The sequence below is a fragment of the Bufo gargarizans genome, chromosome 3 (genome assembly GCF_014858855.1).
Source record: "Bufo gargarizans isolate SCDJY-AF-19 chromosome 3, ASM1485885v1, whole genome shotgun sequence".
In the NCBI taxonomy this organism is placed as follows: Eukaryota; Metazoa; Chordata; class Amphibia; order Anura; family Bufonidae; genus Bufo; species Bufo gargarizans.
The window spans coordinates 196,813,617-196,835,239 of NC_058082.1; positions in this window are offsets into that span (position 1 = coordinate 196,813,617).

Below are 21,623 nucleotides of genomic sequence, written 5' to 3' on the forward strand. Positions count from 1 at the left end.
ACTGATGACACAGTAGAGGGTAAGTGGATGGATTTTTTTTTATTACAGTAGTGTTTCACAAACTTTATTCTGATTGGGGGGGAAAGGGCATCCAGTTAGTATATCCAGTATAGCTCTCGCTTTTGGAGAATATCAAACCGGTTGAAAGGATTCTTTGGGATATAATCATTTGTGGATATTTATAGGGGATACTTTTTCTGGCATCGGTGCACAATGTTTTGAGAAACTATGTTTTAGATAATGTCTTTGTATTTTATATGTATGCTGATTGACTCAGCACTGTAGTGCTTCTTGTGTGTCCCACATATTGGAGAAGGCATCCACATTCAATTAGGTAAATGACATAAGAGTAGAGTTGAGCGAACACCTGGATGTTCGGGTGAAGTCAATGGGGACCTGAACTTTTCGGCACTAAAAAAGCTGTAAAACAGCCCAGGAAGGGGCTAGAGGGCTGCAAAAGGCGGCAAAATGTAGTTAAATCCCCTGCAAACAAGTGTGGATGGGGAAATGAATAAAAATAAAAATAAAATAAATAAAAATTAACCAATATTAATTGAAGAGAAGTCCCATAGCAGAGAATCAGGCTTCATGTCAGCAGAGAATCAAGCTTCACGTCAGCCAAAACTGGAAAAGTCCATTGTCATATATTTAGGCCCCGGCACCCAGACAGAGGAGAGAGGTACCATAACAGAGATTCAGGCTTCATGTCAGCAGAGAATCAGTCTTCATGTCATAGCAGAGAATCAGTCTTCATGTCATAGCAGAGAATCAGGCTTCACGTCACCCACCACTGGAACAGTCCATTGTCATATATTTAGGCCCCAGCACCCAGACAGAGGAGAGAGGTCCCATAGCAGAGATTCAGGCTTCATGTCATAGCAGAGAATCATGCTTCACGTCACCCAACACTGGAACAGGCCACTGTCAAATATTTTTAGGCCCCGGCACCCAGACAGAGGAGAGAGGTACCATAACAGAGATTCAGGCTTCATGTCAGCAGAGAATCAGTCTTCATGTCATAGCAGAGAATCAGGCTTCACGTCACCCACCACTGGAACAGTCCATTGTCATATATTTAGGCCCCAGCACCCAGACAGAGGAGAGAGGTCCATAACAGATATTCAGGCTTCATGTCATCAGAGAATCAGTCTTCATGTCATAGCAGAGAATAAGGCTTTACGTCAGTAAAAACTGGAACAGTCCATTGTCATATATTTAGGCCCCGGCACCCAGACAGACGAGAGAGGTCCCATAACAGAGATTCAGGCTTCATGTCAGCAGAGAATCAGGCTTCATGTCAGCCAAAACTGGAACAGTCCATTGTCAGATATTTAGGCCCCGGCACCCAGACAGAGGAGAGAGGTCCCATAACAGAGATTCAGGCTTCATGTCAGCAGAGAATCAGTCTTCATGTCATAGCAGAGAAACAGGCTTCACGTCAGTCAAAACTGGAACAGTCCATTGTCATATATTTAGGCCCTGGCACCCAGACAGAGGAGAGAGGTCCCATAACAGAGATTCAGGCTTCATGTCAGCAGAGAATCAGTCTTCATGTCATAGGAGAGAATCAGGCTTCACGTCACCCACCACTGGAACAGGCCATTGTCATATATTTAGGCCCCGACACCCAGACAGAGGAGAGAGGTCCCATACCAGAGATTCAGGCTTCATGTCAGCAGAGAATCAGTCTTCATGTCATAGCAGAGAATCAGGCTTCACGTCAGCCAAAACTGGGACAGTCCATTGTCATATATTTAGGCCCCAGCACCCAGACAGAGGAGAGAGGTCCCATAACAGAGAATCAGTCTTCATGTCATAGCAGAGAATCAAGCTTCACGTCAGCCAAAACTGGAACAGTCCATTGTCATTTATTTAGGCCCCGGCACCCAGACAGAGGAGAGAGGTCCCATAACAGAGATTCAGGCTTCATGTCAGCAGAGAATCAGTCTTCATGTCATAGCAGAGAATCAGGCTTCACGTCACCCACCACTGGAACAGTCCATTCTCAGATATTTAGGCCCCGGCACCCAGACAGAGGAGAGAGGTCCCATAACAGAGATTCAGGCTTCATGTCAGCAGAGAATCAGTCTTCATGTCATAGCAGAGAATCAGGCTTCATGTCACCCACCACTGGAACAGGCCACTGTCAGATATTTAAGCCCCGTCACCCAGACAGAGGAGAGAGGTCCAATAGCAGAGATTCAGGCTTCATGTCATAGCAGAGAATCATGCTTTACGTCACCCAACACTGGAACAGGCCACTGTCAGATATTTTTAGGCCCCGGCACCCAGACAGAGGAGAGGTTCATTCAACTTTGGGTTTCCCCGCAATATAATGGTAAAATTAAAATAAAAATAGGATTGAATGAGGAAGTGCCCTGGAGTACAATAATATATGGTTAAGGGGAGGTAGTTAATGTCTAATCTGCACAAGGGATGGACAGGTCGTGTGGGATCCATGCCTGGTTCATTTTTATAAACGTCAGCTTGTCCACATTGGCTGTAGACAGGCGGCTGCGTTTGTCTGTAATGACGCCCCTTGCCGCGCTGAATACACGTTCAGACAAAACGCTGGCCACCGGGCAGGCCAGCACCTCCAAGGCATAATGTTGCCTCCTGCTAACACGTTCCGTATCAGGTGGTGGTGCAGTTAGCTGTGGCGTGTTGACAAAACTTTTCCACATCTCTGCTATGCTAACCCTGACCTCAGAGGAGCTGGCCGTGACACAGCTGCGTTGGCGACCTCTTGCTCCTCCTCTGCCTTCGCCTTGGGCTTCCACTTGTTCCCCTGTGACATTTGGGAATGCTCTCAGTAGCGCGTCTACCAATGTGCGCTTGTACTCACGCATCTTCCTATCATGCTCCAGTGCAGGAAGTAAGGTGGGCACATTGTCTTTGTACCGTGGATCCAGCAGGGTGGCAACCCAGTAGTCCGCACACGTTAAAATGTGGGCAACTCTGCTGTCGTTGCTCAGGCACTGCAGCATGTAGTCGCTCATGTGTGCCAGGCTGTCCAGAGGTAAGGACAAGCTGTCCTCTGTGGGAGGCGTATCGTCATCGTCCTGCGTTTCCCCCCCAGCCACGCACCAGTGATGGGCCCGAGCTGCGTTGGGTGCCACCCCGCTGTGAACATGCTTCATCCTCATCCTCCTCCACCTCCTCGTCCTCCTCGTCCTCCAGTAGTGGGCCCTGGCTGGCCACATTTGTACCTGGCCTCTGCTGTTGCAAAAAACCTCCCTCTGAGTCACTTCTAAGAGACTGGCCTGAAAGTGCTAAAAATGACCCCTCTTCCTCCTCCTCCTCCTCCTCCTGGGCCACCTCCTCTTTAATCATCACCCTAAGTGTTTTCTCAAGGAGACATAGAAGTGGTATTGTAACGCTGATAACGGCGTCATCGCCACTGGCCATGTTGGTGGAGTACTCGAAACAGTGCAACAGGGCACACAGGTGTCGCATGGAGGCCCAGTCATTGGTGGTGAATTGGTGTTGTTCCACAGTGTGACTGACCCGTGTGTGCTGCAGCTGAAATTCCACTATGGCCTGCTGCTGCTTGCACAGTCTGTCCAGCATGTGCAAGGTGGAGTTCCACCTGGTGGGTACGTCGCATATGAGGCGGTGAGCGGGAAGGCCGCAGTTACGCTGTAGCGCAGACAGGCGAGCAGTGGCAGGATGTGAACGCCGGAAGCGAGAACAGACGGCCCGCACTTTATGCAGCAGCTCTGACATGTCGGGGTAGTTGTGAATGAACTTCTGAACCACCAAATTCAGCACATGCGCCAGGCAAGGGATGTGCGTCAAACCGGCTAGACCCAGAGCTGCAATGAGATTTCGCCCATTATCGCACACCACCAGGCCGGGCTTGAGGCTTACCGGCAGCAACCACTTGTCGGTCTGTTGTTCTATACCCCGCCACATATGAGTTTCAGAATGGCCTGCTGACGTTTACCCCGGGCTGTGCTGAAGTTGGTGGTGAAGGTGTGTGGCTGACTGGATGAGCAGGTGGAAGAAGAGGAGGAGGAAGCCGAGTAGGAGGAGGTGGCAACAGGAGGCAAAGAATGTTGCCCTGCGATCCTTGGCGGCGGAAGGACGTGCGCCAAACAGCTCTCCGCCTGGGGCCCAGCCGCCACTATATTTACCCAGTGTGCAGTTAGGGAGATATAGCGCCCCTGGCCGTGCTTACTGGTCCACGTATCTGTGGTTAGGTGGACCTTGCCACAGATGGCGTTGCGCAGTGCACACTTGATTTTATCGGATACTTGGTTGCGCAGGGAAGGCACGGCTCTCTTGGAGAAGTAGTGGCGGCTGGGAACAACATACTGTGGGACAGCAAGCGACATGAGCTGTTTGAAGCTGTCTGTGTCCACCAGCCTGAATGACAGCATTTCATAGGCCAGTAGTTTAGAAATGCTGGCATTCAGGGCCAGGGATCGAGGGTGGCTAGGTGGGAATGTTTGTGAGATGGAGAGCTGAACGCTGGCGTGTGACATGGTTGAGATGCTTGGTGACGGAGGTGGTGGTGTTGGTGGTACATCCCCTGTTTGCTGGGCGGCAGGTGCCAATGTTCCTCCAGAGGCGGAGGAAGAGGCCGAGGCGGCAACAGCAGAAGAGGTAGCAGGGGGAGCCTGAGTGAGTTCCTTGTTTTTAAGGTTTTTACTTCACTGCAGTTCATGGTTTGCATGCAGGTGCCTGGTCATGCAGGTTGTGCTCAGGTTCAGAACGTTAATGCCTCGGTTCAGGCTCTGATGGCACAGCGTGCAAACCACTCTGGTCTTGTCGTCAGCACATTGTTTGAAGAAGTGCCATGCCGGGAACTCCTTGAAGCTTCCTTTGGGGTGCTCGGTCCCAGATGGCGGTGGTCAGTAGCAGGCGGAGTCTCTTGGCGGCGGGTGTTCTGCTTTTGCCCACTGCTCCCTCTTTTGCTACGCTGTTGGCTCGGTCTCACCACTGCCTCTTCCTCCGAACTGTGAAAGTCAGTGGCACGACCTTCATTCCATGTGGGGTCTAGGACCTCATCGTCTCCTGCATCGTCTTCCACCCAGTCTTCCTCCCTGACCTTCTGTTCAGTCTGCACACTGCAGAAAGACGCAGCAGTTGGCACCTGTGTTTCGTCATCATCAGAGACGTGCTGAGGTGGTATTCCCATGTCCTCATCATCAGGAAACATAAGTGGTTGTGCGTCAGTGCATTCTATGTCTTCCACCGCTGGGGAAGGGATGCCCTTGGGAAACCCTGCCAGCAGAGTCTTCAAACAGCATAAGAGACTGCTGCATAACTTAAAGGCTCAGACAGTTTCCCTGATATGCATGGGGGTGATGTGACAGACTGATGGGCTTGGTTTTCAGGCGCCATCTGTGCGCTTTCTGCAGAAGACTGGGTGGGAGATAATGTGAACATGCTGGATCCACTGTCGGCCACCCAATTGACTAATGCCTGTACCTGCTCAGGCCTTACCATCCTTAGAACGGCATTGGGTCCCACCAAATATCGCTGTAAATTATGGCGGCTACTGGGACCTGAGGTAGTTGGTTCACTACGACATGTGGCTGTGGCAGAACGGCCACGTCCTCTCCCAGCACCAGAGGGTCCACTAACACCACCACGACCATGTCCACGTCCCTTACTAGATGTTTTCCTCATTGTTACTGTTCACCACAATAACAAAAAAATTATTTGGCCCAATGTATTGAATTCAAATTCAGGCCTTTTTTTTACAGACACCTAACACTATCTGGCTATCTATTTAGGTACCGTATTACACTAATACAATCACAGCAGTAACAACAGATTTAGCTGAATATAAATTGTAGGCCAAGTATTTAGGCCCTGGATGACAGGTATACGTTTACGGACAGAATTAGACTTGGAAATGCACGGTAGTGTGTGAAGTTATTGAGAATGACCCTATCCGCACCTTCAATCTAATATACGCTTTTAAGGATAGATTTAAAGTAGGCCTGCTACAGCAGAAACCACTGATTTAGGGAATTGCTAAGTTGGGAATTGTATTTCAACCCAGAACAAAAACTGTGCTTTGGCGGACACTAAATGAATTGACCAGCCTCAGCAATAAACACAGATTTAGCTGAATTTAAATTTGAGACCTATTATTCAGGCTCTGGGTGACAGGTATACGTTTACGGACAGAATTAGACTTGGAAATACACGGTAGCGTGTGAAGTTATTGTGGAGGACCCTATCCGCACCTTCAATCTAATATACCCTTTAATGGATAGATTTAAAGTAGGCCTGATACAGCAGAAACCACTGATTTAAGGAATTGCTAAGTTGGAAATTGTATTTCAACCCAGAACAAAAACTGTGCTTTGGCGGACACTAAATGAATTGACCAGCCTCAGCAATAAACACAGATTTAGCCTAATATAAATTTGAGGCCTATTATTTAGGCGCTGGGTGACAGGTATACGTTTACGGACAGAATTAAACTTGGAAATGCACGGTAGCGTGTGTGTGAAGTTATTGAGAATGACCCTATCCGCACCTTCAATCTAATATACCCTTTTATGGATAGATTTAAAGTAGGCCTGATACAGCAGAAACCACTGATTTAGGGAATTGCTAAGTTGGGAATTGTATTTCAACCCAGAATAAAAACTGTGCTTTGGCGGACACTAAATGAATTGACCAGCCTCAGCAATAAACACAGATTTAGCTGAATATAAATTTGAGGCCTATTATTTAGGCGCTGGGTGACAGGTATACGTTTACGGACAGAATTAAACTTGGAAATGCACGGTAGCCTGTGTGTGAAGTTATTGAGAATGACCCTATCCGCACCTTCAATCTAATATACCCTTTTATGGATATATTTAAAGTAGGCCTGATACAGCAGAAACCACTGATTTAGGGAATTGCTAAGTTGGGAATTGTATTTCAACCCAGAACAAAAACTGTGCTTTGTCGGACACTAAATAACTTGACCAGCCCCAGCAATAACCACAGATTTAGCTGAATATAAATTTGAGGCCTATTATTTAGGCGCTGGGTGACAGGTATACGTTTACGGACAGAATTATTTAAACTTGGAAATGCGCGGTAGCGTGTGAAGTTATTGAGGATGACACTATTCGCACCTTCAATCTAATATACCCTTTTATGGATCAATTTAAACTTGGCCTGATACAGCAGACAAAAAATATTTAGGGGATTGCTAAGTTGGGAATTGTATTCAACCCAGAACAAAAACTGTGCTTTGGCGGACACTAAATAAATTAACCAGCCTCAGCAATAAACACATATTTAGCTGAATATAACTTTTAGGCCTATTATTTAGGCACTGGGTGACAGGTATACGTTTACGGACAGAATTATTTAAACTTGGAAATGCACGGTAGCGTGTGTAGTTATTGAGGATGACACTATCCGCACCTTCAATCTAATATACCCTTTTATGGATCAATTTAAACTTGGCCTGATACAGCACAAAAAAAAATATTTAGGGGATTGCTAAGTTGGGAATTGTATTCAACCCAGAACAAAAACTGTGCTTCGGCAGACAGCAGACAGTATTACAATTGGCTAGCCACAGCTGAAACACCAGATTTAGGGTACTGCTATTTTGGCCAATTGTATTTTACCCATCAATAAAATAGCAAGCACAGCCAAGCCCCTGATGTAGGATATAGCAAAAAAATAACCACACTATTGATGGTTAAATGTACTTGGTGGCAGCTTGTGCTGGCGCACCACAAGACACAAAATGTCCGCCGATCACCCAAGAAAAAAGTGACATAAAAACGCTCTGGGCAGCCTAAAAACAGTGAGCAATTAAATAGCAGCAGTTCAATGATCCACAGCTGTCGATCGATCACTGAATTAAGTGTTTTTGCAGAGTTAATCACTGTCTAATCTCGCCCTAACAGCAGCTGCAACCTCTCCCTACACTGATCATAGCAGAGTGACGTGCGGCGCTACGTGACTCCAGCTTAAATAGAGGCTGGGTCACATGCTGCACTGGCTAATCACAGCCATGCCAATAGTAGGCATGGCTGTGATGGCCTCTTGGGGCAAGTAGTATGACGCTTGTTGATTGGCTGCTTTGCAGCCTTTCAAAAAGCGCCAAGAAAGCGACGAACACCGAACCCGGACTTTTACGAAAATGTTCGGGGCCGTGTCACGGACACCCCTAAATTCGGTACGAACCCGAACTATACAGTTCGGGTTCGCTCATGCCTACATAAGAGCACTGACAGGTTAAGTGATGTTTTATTGGAAATATGATGCCATTTGTATTAGATGAAATGTAGATTTTTTTTTGAGTGTGATGACTTTGTAACATAAACACTAGTTAGATCCACATTTGAAGCTCCCTGTTTTTTGGTTTGCAATCATTATTTCTTATTTTTTGTTTGTTGAGGTGCTGTTTAGGTTTTCTGGGTGCCAGAATGTTTCAAATTGTTGATGCATGTCTGTAGATCCATGGGTTAGCAGAAAGATTTTTTTCTAAATAAGGATCCTGTCATAAGACATGCCAGTGTTTTGCTAGATTTTTCCTGGTGTAGTTATTGGACGTATTATATTGGATAATGAAGTTCATATTTATTGCTATTTGTTATTTTGTCAAACTGGATTTTAGACAGTCTTCCTATGAACATTGGGTGGTTTTATCAAATGCATTTTTGATTAGTTCTCTAATAGCCCTTGTTGGTAAATATTTTTTATAGAATTAGTGCTTGTTGGCAATAGTTGTGTCTGATCTGATCCTTTTAACCCCTTCAGGACCCTGCCATTTTTGACCTTAAGGACCAGGCCATTTTTGTGGTGATAACTTTAAAACGCTTTTACTTATCCAAGCCATTTTGAGACTGTTTTCTTGTCACATATTGTACTTCATGACAGTGGTAAATTTGAGTCAAAATGTTTCATTTTTATTTATAAAAAATACCAAATTTACCAAAAATGTGGAAAAATTCACAATTTTCAAAATTACAATTTCTCTGCTTTTAAAACAGACAGTGATGCCTCCTAAAATAGTTATTACTTTTCATTTCCCATATGTCTACTTTATGTTTGCAAATGACATTTTCTTTTTTTTGGGACATTAGAAGGCTTAGAAGTTTAGAAGTTGTTAAAGAAGATATTAATATTTTGTGTTAATTTCAATAATTAATATTCATAAATAGGCGAGAGTTGTCTGTTGATGACTTTGCCTTCTTCGCCTAACTCTGTCGCCCTACCTAATTACTGAACTAAGTGCGGCGGATTATTATTACGACGGAGACTATAAAAGACTATATGCTGTGTTATGAACAATAAAAGGAATTTATTACACACAATAACACGTGTACAGTCTACTACTATGCTATATATATATATATATATATATATATATATATATGTATATATATATATATATGTATATATATATATATGTATATAGCAAAGAGTTCTTGGTGGTGAAGTCTCCAGTTACACCGACTATATATGTATTGCCCAGAAGGGTTAAATGTCGAATTTAGGGTGACAGGAGGGATGGTTAGTTAATACCTCTTTGTTGTTCCTATCTCTGTTGTATCTAGCATGCTGTATGGAGTGGACCCAATGGATGTTACATGGACTGATTCACGTCATAATGTGATGTATTTTGTATAATTGTACTCTTTGAAAGTATGGTTCAGGCGTTTACCTTTGCTGGTTGGCAAGTGGAAAGAGGGAATAGAAGGAGCAAAAGGCGCAAGATATTGCCCAAATGAGTGCCCTAAAGAAATATGGCGGAATAGACCTGTGACAGGGCTCAGATCACTGCCGCAGCGTACTGGCACGCGTGCGCGCGTGGTAGCCACTGGCGGAGTGAATCTGACGTCATGACGCTGGGTCTTCGCCTACGGATGACGCATAGGAGTTATGTACTGCGTCGTTAGTGGGGAAGGAATTGACACATGCACATTGAGGAGGAAGAGATGCGGAGTAGTGGCGTGCCTCCATACAAGTTTAGACGCCATCTCCTTCTGTTCCACCGCATGAAGCCACAGCAAGGTATTTTAGTATGTAAGCTCTACACCGCACTTTGCACTTTACTCTATGCACTTTTATTCACTAAGTATGGTGATGAATAATCATGATCGATATTGAAATGATGAGGAAGCACTGCGAGCCGTCTTTATCTATACACATGGAGATAATGAATAAATTGTAACATGCCTTAAATATGGGAGTGTACTGGTTTTGTATTGGTTGATGAATTAATTGGTAACAATGTGATGATATACTTATACTTGCACATATGCACTTTATGTTCACCTGACTTGAGAGAGGTTCTGTGAGAGAACCGAAACGTTGTCTAATTTTGACATGTGTGAATAAAATTACACATTTTTTATACTTCAAGGAGTGCTGCGGATTTTCTTTGCCGTTTACATCCTTAATCGAGGGACCACCGCGGGCACCTTACAGGTACAGCTGCATGTCAAGGGAGTGCTGCCTGACTTTTTCTATGGATCTATATATATATATATATATATATATATAGCAAAGAAGGCAACAAAAGAAAGTCCGCAGCACTCCTTGAAATATAGAAAATGTGTTCTTTATTCACACATGTCGAATTTTGACAACGTTTCGGTTCTCTCACAGAACCTTTCTCAATGGTTATAAAACCTATATCAATGGTTATAAATATATACATATAGACACACACACACCACAGTACAATAACACAACACTGCAATAAACACAATCCTAACTACACTACACACAGTACAATATCTTACACAATTCCACCCCACACTGTACAGAAACATAACACTTACATACACACGTGTTATTAGCAACAGCAGCTCCCACCCACCTGGCTACACTCTGTCCTATGTGCACTGCAAGGGTTAAGACATGCAGGCCAGGAGTAAAGCAGAGGTAAATCTGGGGTGATAGTGGCACTGCAAGGGTTAATACCTGCAGGCCAGGAATATAGCCGTGGGTTACAGGACAAGGGTTAATCAGGGTAATGCAGAAAAGATTAACCCAGGGTAGGAAAGGGTTAACACTGTGACAGGACAAGGGTTAATCAGGACAATGCAGAAAGGATTAACCCAGGGTAGGAAAGGGTCAACACTGTGACAGGACAAGGGTTAATCAGGGCAATGCAGAAAGGATTAACCCAGGGTAGGAAAGGGTTAACACTGTGCAGGAGTAGATGACCCAATGAAGGAGTTCAAGGGTGTACAGGGGTTAATGGGCAAGGCAAGGAAACAGCAGGGGCAAATATACTCAGCCAGCCTCGCTTCTAGAGGCTCGTCCTTCAGTGTGGATGCAAGGGTTAGCTCCGCTTCGCAGGGGTTAAATCCGCTTCAATGGGGGGTCCATCCTCCCTCCTCCTCTTTAATGGGAGCTGCTCTGGGTAAACTTCCTTCGCCCCAGCGCAGCGCTACCTTTGCTTTCTCAATGGGAGGGGGGTCTTCTTGTGCGCAGTGTGCTGTGTGCTGCCTGCGCTCTCCTCCCTCCTGCCTTTGCTTGGGAGGCAGGTCGGGGTTCTGCTCCGCTAGCGCAGTGCAGCTAGGTGCAAGGCTGAATGCGTTCTCTTATGGTGGGTGTCCGGGATTCTCTCTCCTGAGTGTAGCACTGCCAGGATATTTAAACCCGGCTGCACTCGCTCCCGATTTCCCACGCTGCAGACATCACCGCACCAGCCTGCACATTTTGGCGTGTGCTTCCAGGCAGGGGATGATTTGAATTACAGCGCCAGAGGTATGTGACACACAGGGGCAGAGGGACTTTTTGTTCCCCTGTCCCTGTTATGTAAAGCATTTCCGCCCTTGCCAGAGATGGATTCAAAGGGCAGAGGATCTGTATTGATTCTCTGTCCTTTAAAGTGGCCGAAACTGGACATAATTGTCTAGTTGTCGGCCTCCCTTCCTGGAGGAGCATTCGGGGGGGGGGGAGGGGGCACCATGATTGGGACAAGATTTGGCCACATAACATAAGTATATATATCTATATAGATACATTGGGCATATCTATATACATTATATATATATATATATATATATATATATACACATTTACATGAGATAAACCTGGGGCATAAATGTGCAGCAAATACACATATACAATGAGCCCCACTGGCCATTTAAGGCCAATACATATATGTAAAAGAAGTAAAATGGGCACTCATATATCTAGATCACAAGGTAGGCAAAGCGACTCAAATAATATATTAATTTATTAGTAGCGATGAATTGAACAAATTAATATGAGCAATACACAGTAATGTTATACCCTAAACAGAACTAAGTTCCCTAAATCGACATAAATTGATAAAACTTATAAAATGGATAAAAGGAGCATGCAACTGTCCACTGTTATAGCTGATAAAAAAATCAAAGTATCCAATCCAGTGTTAATAGGTCCAGTCTGACATTAGCAGATGTAACACAGTACTTTTATCTTCTATTATCTACAACAGTGGTTGACAGCAAATATACCTCCAGAAAAAAAAATAAAAAAAAATATATATATATAACCCCTTATATAACAGCCTTTTTACACCTTAGGACCAGGCCATTTTTTGCAAATCTGACCAGTGTCACTTTAAGTGCTGATAACTTTAAAACGCTTTGACTTATCCAGGCCGTTCTGAGATTGTTTTTTCGTCACATATTGTACTTCATGACACTGGTGAAATGAAGTCAAAAAAATATATTTTTTTGCACCAAAAAATACCTAATTTAACAAATTTTTGGAAAAATTAGCAAATTTCAAAGTTTCAGTTTCTCTACTTCTGTAATACATAGTAATACCCCCAAAAATTGTGATGACTTTACATTCCCCATATGTCTACTTTATGTTTGAATTGTTTTGGGAATGATATTTTATTTTTTGGGGATGTTATAAGGCTTAGAAGTTTAGAAGCAAATCTTGAAATTTTTCAGCAATTTACAAAAACGACATTTTTAGGGACCAGTTCAGGTCTGAAGTCACTTTGCGAGGCTTACATAATAGAAACCACCCAAAAATGACCCCATCTAAGAAACTACACCCCTCAAGGTATTCAAAACTGATTTTACATACGTTGTTAACCCTTTAGGTGTTGCACAAGAGTTATTGGCAAATGGGGATGAAATTTGAGAATTTCTTTTTTTTGTCAAATTTTTTATTTTAACCCATTTTTTCCACTAACAAAGCAAGGGTTAACAGCCAAACAAGACTGTATCTTTATTACCCTGACTCTGCCGTTTACAGAAACACCCAATATGTGGCCGTAAACTACTGTACGGCCACACAGCGGGGCATAGAGTGAAAGGTGCGCCGTTTGGTTTTTGGAGGGCTGATTTTTATGGACTGGTTTATTTACACCATGTCCCATTTGAAGACCCCTGATGCACCCCTAGAGTAGAAACTCCCTAAAAGTGACCCCATCTAAGAAACTACACCCCTCAAGGTATTCAAAACTGATTTTACATACGTTGTTAACCCTTTAGGTGTTGCACAAGAGTTATTGGCAAATGGGGATGAAATTTGAGAATTTCTTTTTTTTGTCAAATTTTTTATTTTAACCCATTTTTTCCACTAACAAAGCAAGGGTTAACAGCCAAACAAGACTGTATCTTTATTACCCTGACTCTGCCGTTTACAGAAACACCCAATATGTGGCCGTAAACTACTGTATGGCCACACAGCGGGGCATAGAGTGAAAGGTGCGCCGTTTGGTTTTTGGAGGGCTGATTTTTATGGACTGGTTTATTTACACCATGTCCCATTTGAAGACCCCTGATGCACCCCTAGAGTAGAAACTCCCTAAAAGTGACCCCATCTAAGAAAATACACCCCTCAAGGTATTCAAAACTGATTTTACATACGTCGTTAACCCTTTAGGTGTTGCACAAGAGTTATTGGCAAATGGGGATGAAATTAGCAAATTTCATTTTTTTGTCTAATTTTCCATTTTAACCCATTTTTTCCACTAACAAATCAAGGGTTAACAGCCAAACAAGACTGTATCTTTATTGCCCTGACTCTGCCGTTTACAGAAACACCCAATATGTGGCCGTAAACTACTGTACGGCCACACAGCGGGGCGTAGAGGGAAAGGTGCGCCGTTTGGTTTTTGGAGGGCTGATTTTTATGGACTGGTTTATTTACACCATGTCCCATTTGAAGACCCCTGATGCACCCCTAGAGTAGAAACTCCCTAAAAGTGACCCCATCTAAGAAACTACACCCCTCAAGGTATTCAAAACTGATTTTACATTCATCGTTAACCCTTTAGGTGTTGCGCAAGAGTTATTGGCAAATGGGGATGAAATTTGCAAATTTCATTTTTTTGTCTAATTTTCCATTTTAACCCATTTTTTCCACTAACAAATCAAGGGTTAACAGCCAAACAAGACTGTATCTTTATTGCCCTGACTCTGCCGTTTACAGAAACACCCAATATGTGGCCGTAAACTACTGTACGGCCACACAGCGGGGCGTAGAGGGAAAGGTGCGCCGTTTGGTTTTTGGCGGGCTGATTTTTATGGACTGGTTTATTTACACCATGTCCCATTTGAAGACCCCTGATGCACCCCTAGAGTAGAAACTCCCTAAAAGTGACCCCATCTAAGAAACTACACCCCTCAAGGTATTCAAAACTGATTTTACATTCGTCGTTAACCCTTTAGGTGTTGCGCAAGAGTTATTGGCAAATGGGGATGAAATTTGCAAATTTCATTTTTTTGTCTAATTTTCCATTTTAACCCATTTTTTCCACTAACAAAGCAAGGGTTAACAGCCAAACAAGACTGTATCTTTATTGCCCTGACTCTGCCGTTTACAGAAACACCCAATATGTGGCCGTAAACTACTGTACGGCCACACAGCGGGGCGTAGAGGGAAAGGTGCGCCGTTTGGTTTTTGGCGGGCTGATTTTTATGGACTGGTTTATTTACACCATGTCCCATTTGAAGACCCCTGATGCACCCCTAGAGTAGAAACTCCCTAAAAGTGACCCCATCTAAGAAACTACACCCCTCAAGGTATTCAAAACTGATTTTACATACGTCGTTAACCCTTTAGGTGTTGCGCAAGAGTTATTGGCAAATGGGGATGAAATTAGCAAATTTCATTTTTTTGTCTAATTTTCCATTTTAACCCATTTTTTCCACTAACAAATCAAGGGTTAACAGCCAAACAAGACTGTATCTTTATTGCCCTGACTCTGCCGTTTACAGAAACACCCAATATGTGGCCGTAAACTACTGTACGGCCACACAGCGGGGTGTAGAGGGAAAGGTGCGCCGTTTGGTTTTTGGAGGGCTGATTTTTATGGACTGGTTTATTTACACCATGTCCCATTTGAAGCCCCCTGATGCACCCCTAGAGTAGAAACTCCCTAAAAGTGACCCCATTTTGGAAACTACGGGATAAGGTGGCATTTTTTGGGGACTATTTTTAGGGTAAATATGATTTTTGGTTGCTCTATATTAAATTTTTGTGACGCAAGGTTACCAAAAATTGAAATTCTGAAATTTCATCTCCATTTGCCATTAACTGTTGAGGAACACCTAAAGGGTTAATGAAGTTTGTATAATCAGTTTTGAATACCTTGAGGGGTGTAGTTTCTTAGATGGGGTCAGTTTTGGGGAGTTTTTACTCTAGGGTACATCAGGGGGGCTTCAAAAGGGACATGGTGTCAATAAAAAAGGCCATCAAAATCGGCCTTCCAGAAACCATGTCGGTCCTTTCCTTTTGCGGCCTCCCTTTTACTGATACAGCAGTTTACGACCACAAATGTGGTGTTTCTGTGAACTGCAGTATCAGGGTAATAAATATTAAGTTTTGTTTGGTTGTTAACCCTTGTTTTATTACCGGAAAAAACTGATTGAAATGGAAAAGTGCCAAAAATAGCGGTTTTGGCACTGTTTTTTTTTTTTTTTTTTTTACTGTGTTAATCTGGGGGGTTAGGTAATGGGATATTTTTATAGAGGAGATTTTTACGGACGCGGCAATACCTAATAAGTCTACTTTTTTTTTTTACAATTATTTAGGTTTTTGACTATATTATCTTTTTTGATACAAATCTTTTTTTGGGTATCTCTAAAGTCTAAGGGTCATTATTTTTTTTTTTTTTTATCCAATTATCTCATGTGGGGACTCATTTTTTGCGGGATGAGCGGACGGTTTTATTGGCACTATTTTGGGGGCTATATGACTTTTTTATCGCTTGCTATTAAACTTTTTGTTATGTAAGGTGACAAAAAAATTATTTTTTTGCACCTATTTTTTTTTTTTTTGACCGTGTTAATCTGGGGGGTTGGGTCATGGGGTATTTTTATAGAGGAGATTCTTACGGACGCGGCAATACCTGATAAGTCAACTTTTTTTACAATTATTTTGGTTTTAGACTATATTATCTTTTTTGATTCAAATTTTTTTGGGGGTATCTCTAAAGTCTAAGGGTCATTTTTGTAAAAAAAAAAATTATCCAATTATCTCATGTGGGGGCTCATTTTTTGTGGGATGAGCGGACGGCTTTATTGGCACTTTTTGGGGGGCTATATGACTTTTTGATCGCTTGCTATTAAACTTTTTATTATGTAAGGTGACAAAAAAAAACTTTTTTTGCACCTTTTTTTTTTTTTTTTCCTTGACCGTGTTAATCTGGGGGGTTAGGTCATGGGGTAGTTTTATAGAGGAGATTATTACCGACGCGGCGATACCTAATATGTCTACTTTTAATAAATTATTTTAGTTTTTTTTGGGTGTCTCAAGTCTGAGAACCAGTTTTTTTTATCCGATGTCAGTGCTAAATTGGGATATAAATTTAGTACTCCATGGAAGTGTGATACTCCCTGAAGCAACCGTCAATGCAGAGGCCCGGATGATCGGGGCAAGTGTCGCACTGAGTAGTTGTGTCCTTCCGTATCCCCCTCCTGCGACACACTCTGCACTTTTTTTGGGTTCGTCCCTTCTTTCCAGTATGGGGGACCACACCTGGAAAGTGTTGGCCAGGGACGATCCGGGCACCTACAGTTCCCGAGGTACTCCGGCCTGCTCTTTCCCGGTCCGAAAAGATCAGGGCCTTGAGGACTGCCTCATAGAACTGGAGGAATGTCCCTGTGCTGCCAGCGCTTCGGGATAGTACAAAAGAGTTGTACATGGCAACCTGCACCAAGTAGACCGCAACTTTTTTGTACCATGCCCGGGTTTTGCGCATGGCGTTATATGGCTTGAGGACTTGATCAGAGAGATCAACTCCTCCCATATACCGATTGTAAGCGACGATACAATCGGGCTTGAGGACCGTTGCCGCGGTACCTCGCACAGGGACAGGGGTGATGCCGTTACCATGAATTGTGGACAGCATAAGGACATCCCTCTTGTCCTTATACCTGACCAGCAACAGGTTTCCAGTGGTAAGGGCACGGGTCTCACCCCTGGGGATAGGTACCTGGAGGGGGTGGGCAGGGAGGCCGCGTTGATTTTTCCGCACGGTCCCACAAGCGGACGTGGATCTGGCGGCAAGGGACTGGAACAAGGGGATACTGGTATAAAAGTTATCCACGTAAAGGTGGTAACCCTTATCCAGCAGTGGGTACATAAGGTCCCACACAAGTTTCCCGGTAACACCCAGAGTGGGGGGACATTCTGGGGGTTGAATCCGGGAATCTCGCCCCTCGTACACACAAAATTTGTAAGTGTACCCTGAGGTACTCTCACAAATTTTGTATAGCTTCACGCCATACCTCGCCCGCTTGGAGGGCACATACTGGCGGAAAATGAGTCTCCCCTTGAACGCAATGAGAGACTCATCAACCGCGACCTCTCTTCCAGGTACATAGGCCTCCATGAATTTGGCCCCAAAGTGATCGATGACCGGCCGTATCTTGTACAGACGGTCATGGGCAGGATCACCTCGGGGGGGACATGCTGCATTATCGGAATAATGCAGACATTTCCGGATGGCCTGAAACCGGGAGCGTGTCATGGCTGTACTGTAAAGTGGGGCCTGGTATAGGACGTCCCCACTCCAGTACAGCCTGACACTGGGTTTTTTGGACCAGGCCCATATGCAGCACGAGGCCCCAAAATGTCCTCATTTCGGCTGCACTGACCGGCGTCCAGCCACCGGGCCTGGCCAAAAAGGAGCCCGGATGTTGAGCGACGAACTGTTGGGCGTACAGATTCGTCTGCTCCACCATCAGATTTACCAGTGGGTCACTGAAAAAATGACAAAAAAAGTCATATTCAGTGTAGCCCACTGTGGAAATCTGGATTCCTGATTGGCCTACAAAATCAGGAATCACAGGCTCGTATCGCTCTGGGCTACACCAGACAAGTTCACCGGCAGGGGGCTCCGGTGGATTTAACTGGTGGGCCGGGAAACCAGTACGAGCCCCAGAGCTGCTCGTACTAGTGTGGGCCACAGGGTCCCTAACATGGCGGTCCCCTTGCTCCGCCTGGCGGCGTCTCCGCCGCCTTGGGGGCTCATCATCATCGCTAGATGATGAGGAGGATGCGGATGACAACAGGAATGTGGGGTCATCCTCATCCTCACTGGGACTCTCGGAGTCAGAGGCAATCTGGGCGTATGCCTCCTCGGCCGAGAACGTCCGGCGGGCCATAGGGGAGTGTGTGTCTGCGTGTATATGTGCGTGTGTGTAACTCTTTATTTTGTTTGCGTGTGTGTGGGGGCACGGGTGTTCACGAACTCACCCTAAAACTAACAGAAAAAAAATAAAATAAACTAACTAAAAAAATAGGGCAAAAAATGTGGGGAAAAAAATTCAAAACCGCTGATCAACCGTCCGAAGTTGATCAGCGGTGGGGTGTGCGATGCGCTAACAGTGGCCGGACACTAAGTGCCGGCCACAGTCAGCGTACACGAAAAAAAAAAAATGCACCCCAAAAAAGGTGGGGGGGGGCAGGGGGGGGGGGGCAAGTGGCAGCACCCCTGGGGGGTCTAGGGTCACACAGCTGTGCTGTGGACCCCAGACACCCTAACTTAGGGTGATGCAATCAAAGTTCAAAAACTAACTTTCCCTTTTTTTTCCCTGCCTAAACCAAACTTTCCCTAGCTGTCCCTATGTACCTGATGGGGTCCTGGGGGGCACAGATCGGGTCCTGGGGGGCACAGATCGGGGTGCAGGCAGCGGTGGCAGACACGTGCAGGCAGCTCCTCTCTCCTCCGGCTCCGGAACACAAAAGGAGGAGGAGAGGAGTGCCTGCCTCTTTTGAATCTGCCGCCGGACCGCCCACAGACCAATCAGAAAGCGATCCTGAGTGGTGATGTCACCATCACCACTCAGGATCGCTGGATGGTGATTGGTGGGGTGAAATCACACCACCATCACCATCCTGTTCCGGGTTATCGGGACTTCAGAGACCCGAATAACCCGGAAACGCAGAAAACCGCAGGTCTGAATTGACCTGCGGTTTTCTGCGATCGCATACATGGGGGGGTCACCGGACCCCCCGGCGCATTTGCTCCAAGTGCCTGCTCAATGATTTGAGCAGGCACGGGGTTCCGATCACCGCCCGCCGTGCGTACCTGTACGCCCTATGTCCTTAAGAGGTTAATTAGATCAGTGAGTGAATAAATAAATAAATAGTAAGTGCACAGTGACTAATGGTGACCAATGGGTAAAATGCAGCATAAAATGTTACATAAAATCCAGTGGATCAACAATTTATAATTGAAAAACAATTGGTGAGATAATGTGTATAAATAAATAAATATATATATATTTCTGAAGAGTCAATAAAGTAGCTGTATCCCACTGATGCCGCAGTGTTTCTTTAATGGTAGGACATGTGACCTGAATCCTGGCTTGGTCCGTACAGTTGTCCACAAATATATTCAATTTAAGCAGATATCTGACTGAATAGGCTATATGTTTGAACAACCGCAATGGACGCGGCAGGATACTTGAGCAATGGTATAAATATGTCCAGCAATATTACGCAATATTCAATCAGCAAATCAAGATGTTTGGGCAGCAATATACATATATCCAGCAGTATTATGGAGCTGAATGGTTCTTACTCACATATCGTCCTATTCCCACCGTGGCGTCCCACGTGGTGTAGATGCAAACAGAACTTGCCTTTGGATAACACAGCTGAATTAGCTGCTAACGATGCTGTATCCACCCGGCTGTGAGCAGAAGTGCTGGCTGTTTCACGCTGCAGATCCACGTCCAATGTCTTTGCTTGAGGTAGATAGATATTCTGCCTCTTTGGATCGATGATAATAGTCCTTTCAGAAAGCGCTTTCAATCCAATATCGTAGAAAGTTGTTGCCGGTGTATTGTCAGATCCAATTGCTCCTTGCCAGACGCGTTTCAAAGGCTACCTGCCTTCTTCCTCAGTGGCTAGTAACTAGCCACTGAGGAAGAAGGCAGGTAGCCTTTGAAACGCGTCTGGCAAGGAGCAATTGGATCTGACAATACACCGTAGATGTCTCAGATGTCTCAAAGAAGAGGCAGCACTCCAAGATAAAGTGAAAGAAATGACCCGCTTTATTTCCCCTGTGCAACGTTTCAACTGCTCATTGCAGTCTTTCTCAAGCATAACAATTGGTGTCTCAACATCTCCATTTATACCCACAATGCTTAGTGAGTCAATTAAGAAGGTGATTGGCAATAACGTATTCAATAATGTATAAAAACGTGAATTGCATTAAAAGTTTTTTCATACTCATATGTGGATTCAATTACATAACATGTGTCACAATTACATACACAGTGAATTTCATATATTTTCAAAGTTCACAAATAAACACTGTCTGGTTCATAAAGTGCCTTGTGCTTTAATTATGGTGGTCATCTGAAAGTGCTGATTATGCGGTCAATAGCCGCATAATTTTAAAAACATACTAACTTACATAGTGGAGTATCATGATGGCAGCCGTCTCGGCGTCCCTGAGGTCCCACCGCGCATGCTCGGTATCCTGGAAACCGGTGTATACAAACAGAGACCGCGCCTACAAGTGACGTAGGTCCTGATGTGCACACCGGCAACCTGACACCTCCCCCGAAGCGTGACGATCCGGAGAGCAGCGTCTTCCTGTTCGGCCTCCCGATCACATGACTGAGTCATGTGAACCGTTGCCTGACAACCAGGAAGCGCTTACCCTCAACGCCTCGCCATCTCCAGGATCAGTTAGAGCACGGCAATGAGACCTCTGTCGGGAAAAAAAGTAGATATGATCGGGTTGTAAATACTATCCGCACGATTGTTTATAGACAATTATATTAAATACTTAAGTCAAGAGGTCAAATCGTGAATATCGGAGGATAATAGTCCTAAAGGGGACGTAACATATATTGATTGGAGAGAAGGGGGCGCGGTATATGAGGATGCACCACTTCAGTGATCACCCCCATACACCAAAAGGGTCATAGGTTTACAGAGTGTTGTCCACACCCCGCATCCCCACATTCCACTTCCACTCCCTATACATCTCCTATGGCCTTAGCTTCCTCCATTCACGACTTATACCATTTTTCTTTTAAGTGTGAAGCCATGATTCCAACCCCATTCTCTGGTTCCGAACCTAAACCGCCCAGGCGATTGCCACCATTCTCCTCCACCGTGAAAATAGCTTGATGAATAGCTGAATCCCTTTTGGATCCCAAGAGTTCTAAATGTAAAAAAAGAAGAAAAAGAAAAAAGGATGATTAAAATAG